The following is a 6,489-nucleotide window of genomic DNA, read 5'->3' as shown; positions in this document are numbered from 1 at the left end:
ATGTAGTATTTTATGGAGCAAGAGATGAAGCTTTTGGGAGATAGCAATTTTTTGAAAATGTGAGAGCACTTGTATGTTTTTTTAGTGTGAAAAGTAATGATGGGAAATGCTCTATATTTATAGGCTTCGAACTCAACCCCTTTCCTTATTCTTCTCCATCACCCTTCAGCAACAATTTTTAAAATTCAAACATTTCCTCTCTAATGGTGGTTTCGGCCAGCCTATATTGCCCATTCAAAGTGCTACAAACACTCTCTTGATGACACACACACTCATATGTAACCAAAGTAGTCAAAAGTCATCACTTGCTTCCCCAAACTCATGCCCACGCCTACACTTATGCATCTTTAAATTCCAATATTTTCAAAAAGCTTCAACTATCACAAACTTAGTTACTTAGTTCAAGCTTAGTGTGACACCTATCTTGTAAGTTCAAAAATGAGTCAAAACCTAGCCTAATTCTATGCCACACCCCTATGACTAGTTTGGTCTTCAACTTGGTTCTCTAATTTAAACTTTGTCACTCATTTATTACATCATGAAAAAATTACACCTATTTAATCTATAAGGAATTTCGGCTATGCATGGGAAATTCAAACCTTATCTGACTTATTTTGATGCCACATATACACTTCTTAAATCACCAAAAAATATGTGTGCATTTCTTTATAAATTCTTATTTCTTTAAAGAAACTATATACTAACTTGATCCTATGTTAAAATCTGTATAAATACTAACTATAATAATAATCTAAATTATAATTATTTTCTAAGTCATAAGATCACATCTTAACATAATTGATTAGTGGTGAAAATGCATTTTTATTGAATTTAATGGTCAAAATAAATTAAGTTTAATTAATATTTTCATGGAATTAACATGATTTATTTTATAAATGAAAATAATTTATTAGGATTTAATTTGTTGTTATTTGGTAGGAAATAAAATGTATTTTGGTACTCTGAAATGAAGAGGAAAAAAAAAGAATTAAATCTGAAAGAAGAATAGAAAAAATGGCAAAATTGAAAGAAAAAAAGCCCAAGAGAGAAGCCTAGCCCACTTCCTCTTCCTCTCTCTTGTGCCTGCCACATGGCGACCCCAACATGTGTAATGACCCACTAATCTAGACTATTTGGACCATTAACGAAACTATACATAAAACTTATATTTTTACGAAAATACCATAATTTTATTGAGTAACTTGTAAAATAAGAGTTACTTACAAATAAATAGAATACTAAGAAGGATATGGGATCCCATTGTCTTTAAAAACAAAACATGATTTAAAATAAAAGACATTACATAAATGGTGCGGAAAATACATGTAAAAAGACATAAAACAGAAACTACATCCTCGAATCGAATAACGCTCGGCCCCTTGACTCCATTCACCATCGATACACATCCTCTAAGCGTCACGAATCTTACCGCCTCTAAAGCTTATTTTCCTGCACATAAAACAAAAAGAAATGAGACTTTATCCCAGCAAGGAAAATCTAACACATAGTCATAAACATAACTTTATAAGAAACATAAAGACTTAACATAATACATATAGCATACACTAATTATAATGGCCATTATTACTTGGGGTCCCATAGACTAAACAAGCATATGCCCATGGGATTAGTGGGGTCCTACTAGCTAAGTAGGTCATATGCCCATAACCCATTTGGGGTCTTGTTAGTCATATGGATCATATGCCCAAGCCTACAAACATACATGCATACATATCATAACACATTTAACAACATAAAACATAGATAACATAAGCATATAACATATTGATTCTAGCCTATTTTCCTTACCAAAGTTACCGAGATGTGTGGACTGAGTTGGGACTTTTTGGAACACTCCTAAAACCATAAGAAAGAGTGAGTCTAAAGAAGAAAGAAGATGAAATGAAAGGGATGGAAAGACTAAACCATTTGAGAAACATGCTTACCGAAACTTATGTGCTCAAGAACTTAGATTCCCTAACCCAAAATGAAGATTAAGGTTAGAGATTGAGTAGAAGACTATGAGAAAGAAAATAACATAATACAGAAATGAACTAGAGTTTTGGTTACCTCAAAGACTTGAAAGACCAATCTACTCCTCAACCGAAATACTATAGAACCTCACTTCCCAAAGTGTTTGATAAGCTTATGATGTTTAAGCTTATGATTTTCCCAAACCAGGTGTTTACACTCTCACACTCACTTAACACTAGCAGCTTCTGAACTTAGAGCAAAAGGTGAATAATGGCTGGGTACTAGGTCCTATTTATAGAGTTTGGGAATGAAAGTATCTTGATTTTACTTGAATAAAAATAATGGCTTTTTAGGTGAAAATCATTTGAATAATCGTTCAGCAGAGGCTGAAGACTCGTTCAAAAGATGCTGGACTTTTGAAGAAGTTTGAATGGCTGAAAGGAAAAGAATTCAAAAGAGTTTGAATTCATGCTGGAGGAGGCGATATATTGCCCCCTGTAGGCGATATATCACCTGGGCCAGTATGCCCGAGGCGACTGTGCATCGTCTCGTGTTTTCCGTATCTACGTGCTGCGATATATCGCCCCCTATAGCTGCGATATATCGGCATACGCTGAATATTTAAACACGAAATTACACATTTTTAGCTAAGTTTGAATGGAGTAAACAGCCTTGACTAAGCCTTTAACGTATTCAAAGCTGCTGACTGACCCTATAACATTCAAACTTTACTCCTTATTAAATTTAATCCTCAAAAATACTAAATCCTTAATCACCATTCATAACATGTGCTTAAAATCCTATTGGTTGATGTCTAAACCTTATAATATAATAAATATAATCCTTAATATCAGTCACATTAATCAAACCTTAGGTTATACTAAATATTCTTAAACTATAGGTTAAACTTAGAAAATCTATAAGTACTACTATGAGTGTCCAAATAATTCCCGGTCTGAACCAAAAATCCACAGTAACAAAGATAATACTAAACATACTATAATACTACTGAACAATTAGCTAAGTAAAGTTCTTGGACTCTACAACATGCCATGTGGCGCCTCCACTCCAGTCGTCCAACCCGCCTCCTCGACCCAACCTGCGTTCGCGGCACAAAAGCCCAGCCGTCCGACCTGCCTACCAGCCCAGCTGCCCCGCCAGCTCCTGTGTGCACTACTTGTTGCGCTCCTATTTATCTCGTCAGTCAAAGAGTCAAACTTTGCTCATTTCAGCTATCTCCTCTCCATCAGCACTCATTTTCTCCCAATTTTCTCACACTCCACCTTCATGCACAACATAAACCAAAATAACAATAATGATAACACTATAAATAATAATATTAATAATATAATTTGGATTTAAATAATCATATTTTATTTATTTATAACCCCGATTGTATTTCTATTTTGCATTTTAATCCCTTTTGAGACTCTATAAATAGGAGTTCATTTCATTAGTTTTGTATATAATTTTTAGAGTAAAGAAACTATAGTAAAATTTCCTCTCACTTTTCTTCTCATATTTCTTTATAGAATTTTTGTGAGAATGATGTGCATAATGACCTAATCTTCCTTGGAAGGTTAGGGATGATCCCATATGCAAATTGATGTTATTTATATTTTTTATTCAATATATGTGTCTTTAAAGTTTATACGTTTGAGTAATTTATGTTCTTCTATCATCTTCTTCATCTTTATTTATTGTTGCTAATATTATATATAGTATTAGTCATGTTTTTTCTATGTATTTAAAGTTAGTATAAATAATATTGATGCGTAGTTTTATGTTCAATCTTTTATTCCATTATGACCTAATGGTATAGTGTCATTTTTAGATTTTTCATAAGATTAACATATTGCTTCCAAAGTAAGAACATATTTGCTCAAATATATTTTTGTGAAACATGCATGCACTTCAATGTTAAATCCTCCAATTAAGTAGCTGGGATGTGAACTACTTGTTTGTGTAAATTTTATGAATCAAAGATCTAAATAGTTAAACAATGTATATGGGTGACTCTTGATGCATTTCTATTCTCTAATCTTGGATTACATCTTATTTTTATTTGCTTTATTTTATGATCAAATTCCCAAACCAAAAATTATAAATCTATTTCTCTTTTCATTATCTTTCACTAACCTCTTGTGTTTATTTTCTACTAATATTTTTTCTCTTAGTTACCTCCTTGTGGACTCGACCGCCCGATCTTTACTACAACCACCGCTTAGTGAATGCACGTTTTGGGCGTTAATCAAATTTTGGTGTCGTTGTCATGGAGGTAGTTTTTCAAGAGTTTTAGTGGGATTTTTCCCAAGATATTAGTAACTTTATTTGTATTGTTGTTGGTATAAATATTGTGTTAGTATAGTATTCTTTCATTTGTGTGTTGTATTCTTTTTATTTGCTAATTTTTAGTTAATTTGAATATTGTTAAAAAAATTAAAAACTATATATATAAATATACATATAAGAAAAAAGAAGAAGGTAAGAAAATAAAAACAAAAATATATATTTATTTTTATTATATTTTTCTCCTTTCTTTTTAGTTACGTAAAAAAAATTATTATATAATAATATATATAATTAATTTTTTTTCTTGTTAGTTAACTCTAATTTCATTCATCTTTCTTAATTTCTTTTTATTTATTTTTTAAATTTTAGTTTAATAAATATTTGTAAAAAAAAAATTAAGCTTGTTATTTTATCTTCACTCCATTTCTCTTTCTTTATTTTGTGTTGACTATTTTGTTGCTTTAGGTTTCTTAGTTTAGACCTTTCATTCTTGTTGCCTTGGTCTTCCTTAGAATTAGTTATTCCTTGAAAAAAAAAAAGCATAAAAAAGTATAAAATTGTTCATAAAATTTCAATCATAGAACGTTTAGTATTGGGAACAATTTTGTAATATTACAAATAGTAAAAACCAATATTGTTCTGTCTAGAAGGATTAGTTGTTAAATAAGGTTTGTGAAGCGTTACCCCTCACACTTACCTGGGAACCTCGGAGAGTTCTGTCTAGGCAAGTGTGGGTCTAAATTGGTATCTTGGCAACCTTCCCAATCAGCCTAGGAACATTTCGAGCGTATACCCTTGAACTATGACATTTTTGAACTTATTACTATAAGAAAACCATGCTTGTTCTATCAAAATAAGCAATTTTACTCTGCTTGAAGGTTATTTGGTCGAAAAGGTTTAACTTGTGATCCTCCATACTTACTCAGTAACCTCGGGGAGTTCTAGTAAGGCGTTGGAGATCACCCCAAAACCTCTAAATCTACCTGGGAACAAGTTTAACAAAAATATAAAAAAAAAATTCATAAAATAGATTTAATTCTCATTTCCAAAAGTGGATGAATCATCACGAAACTTTTAGTGAAACTTCTTCCAATTCATCTACTACTCCTTCTGAAACCCCTTCCACCATTCATGCTTCTCCACACACCTTAGTTGGTAATAATCCATTTTCAATGGCTCACAATGATGAAATCCAACCAAGGACTCTTAATGACTACCTCCATCCTACTCGCACTTCCATGCCTTCATGTATTATATTACCTCCTAATATGCCCGCATTAGACTTTAAACTTGGCATGATTCAACTCTTGCCCACATTTTATGGAATGGAAAACAAAAGTCCATACGTGCATATTAGAGAATTTGAGGAGGTAGTAGCCACATTCTATAACCAAGCTGAAAATGTCAATTTTGTGCGACTAAAGTTCTTCCCCTTCTCCTTGAAGGACAAAGCCAAAAGTTGGTTATACTCTTTGAGACTTAGATCTATTGGAACATGAGAGGAAATTACCAAATCTTTCTTTTTGAAACACTACCCTAGCCATAAGACCAACAGTCTAAAACGACAAATTTCCATATTTGCCCAAAAAGACAATGAAATGTTTTATTAAGTCTGGAAAAGATTCAAATATCTGTTAAAGCAGTGCCCTCACCATGGCTATGAGAACTGGTGTTTGGATAGTTACTTCTATGAAGTCCTCACAAGTCGTGAACGCCAATTTGTAGAAATGTTATGCAATGATGAATTCCACGAAAAAGAGTGCAACGCCCTAATTTCTCATAGATTACCGAGAACACAGTGTTGGATCATAATTCATAAATATTGCTCATTTATTGAATAAAAACTTGAAAATAAATACATGGATCCATGGTTTTTACAAAAAAAATAAAATTATTGTCTTTAACACAAAAATGAGCAACATTTAAATAAAAATTCAAAATAAACTTGTTTTAATAAAAAAAAATAGGCCCGCTTGATCTTCCTTGACTATATGGTCCCCACGAGTACATCACGAAGCTCTTAGGTTCCACTCTCCATCGGCCTTTCTACCCTTAATTTCCTTAAATAACAACATCATAAGGGGTGAGTTTCTAAGCCCAGTAAGGAAAATACAAACAAGAGTTAGTCATATAATCAAACATATCATAAATTAAACCAAAGTCATAAACAAACGTATTTATACTAATCACACAACAATAAATCCTAGGTCATATCATAACCTA

The 6,489-nt window shown here is 32.2% G+C and overlaps 1 non-coding gene across 1 annotated transcript; it reads right to left on the bottom strand.

The window, feature by feature from the left end:
- Positions 1 to 5,819: 5,819 nt before the first annotated feature.
- On the bottom strand, positions 5,820 to 5,926 carry LOC133820254 (small nucleolar RNA R71). Its single transcript, XR_009886678.1, has one exon. It is a non-coding gene; the product is annotated as a small nucleolar RNA R71 (small nucleolar RNA).
- Between the last annotated feature and the right edge of the window lie 563 nt (positions 5,927 to 6,489).

The sequence above is a fragment of the Humulus lupulus genome, chromosome 2, assembly GCF_963169125.1.
Source record: "Humulus lupulus chromosome 2, drHumLupu1.1, whole genome shotgun sequence".
NCBI classification, from domain to species: Eukaryota; Viridiplantae; Streptophyta; class Magnoliopsida; order Rosales; family Cannabaceae; genus Humulus; species Humulus lupulus.
Note: the sequence above shows the minus strand (reverse complement) of the source record. Positions and strands in the feature narration are given on the sequence as shown.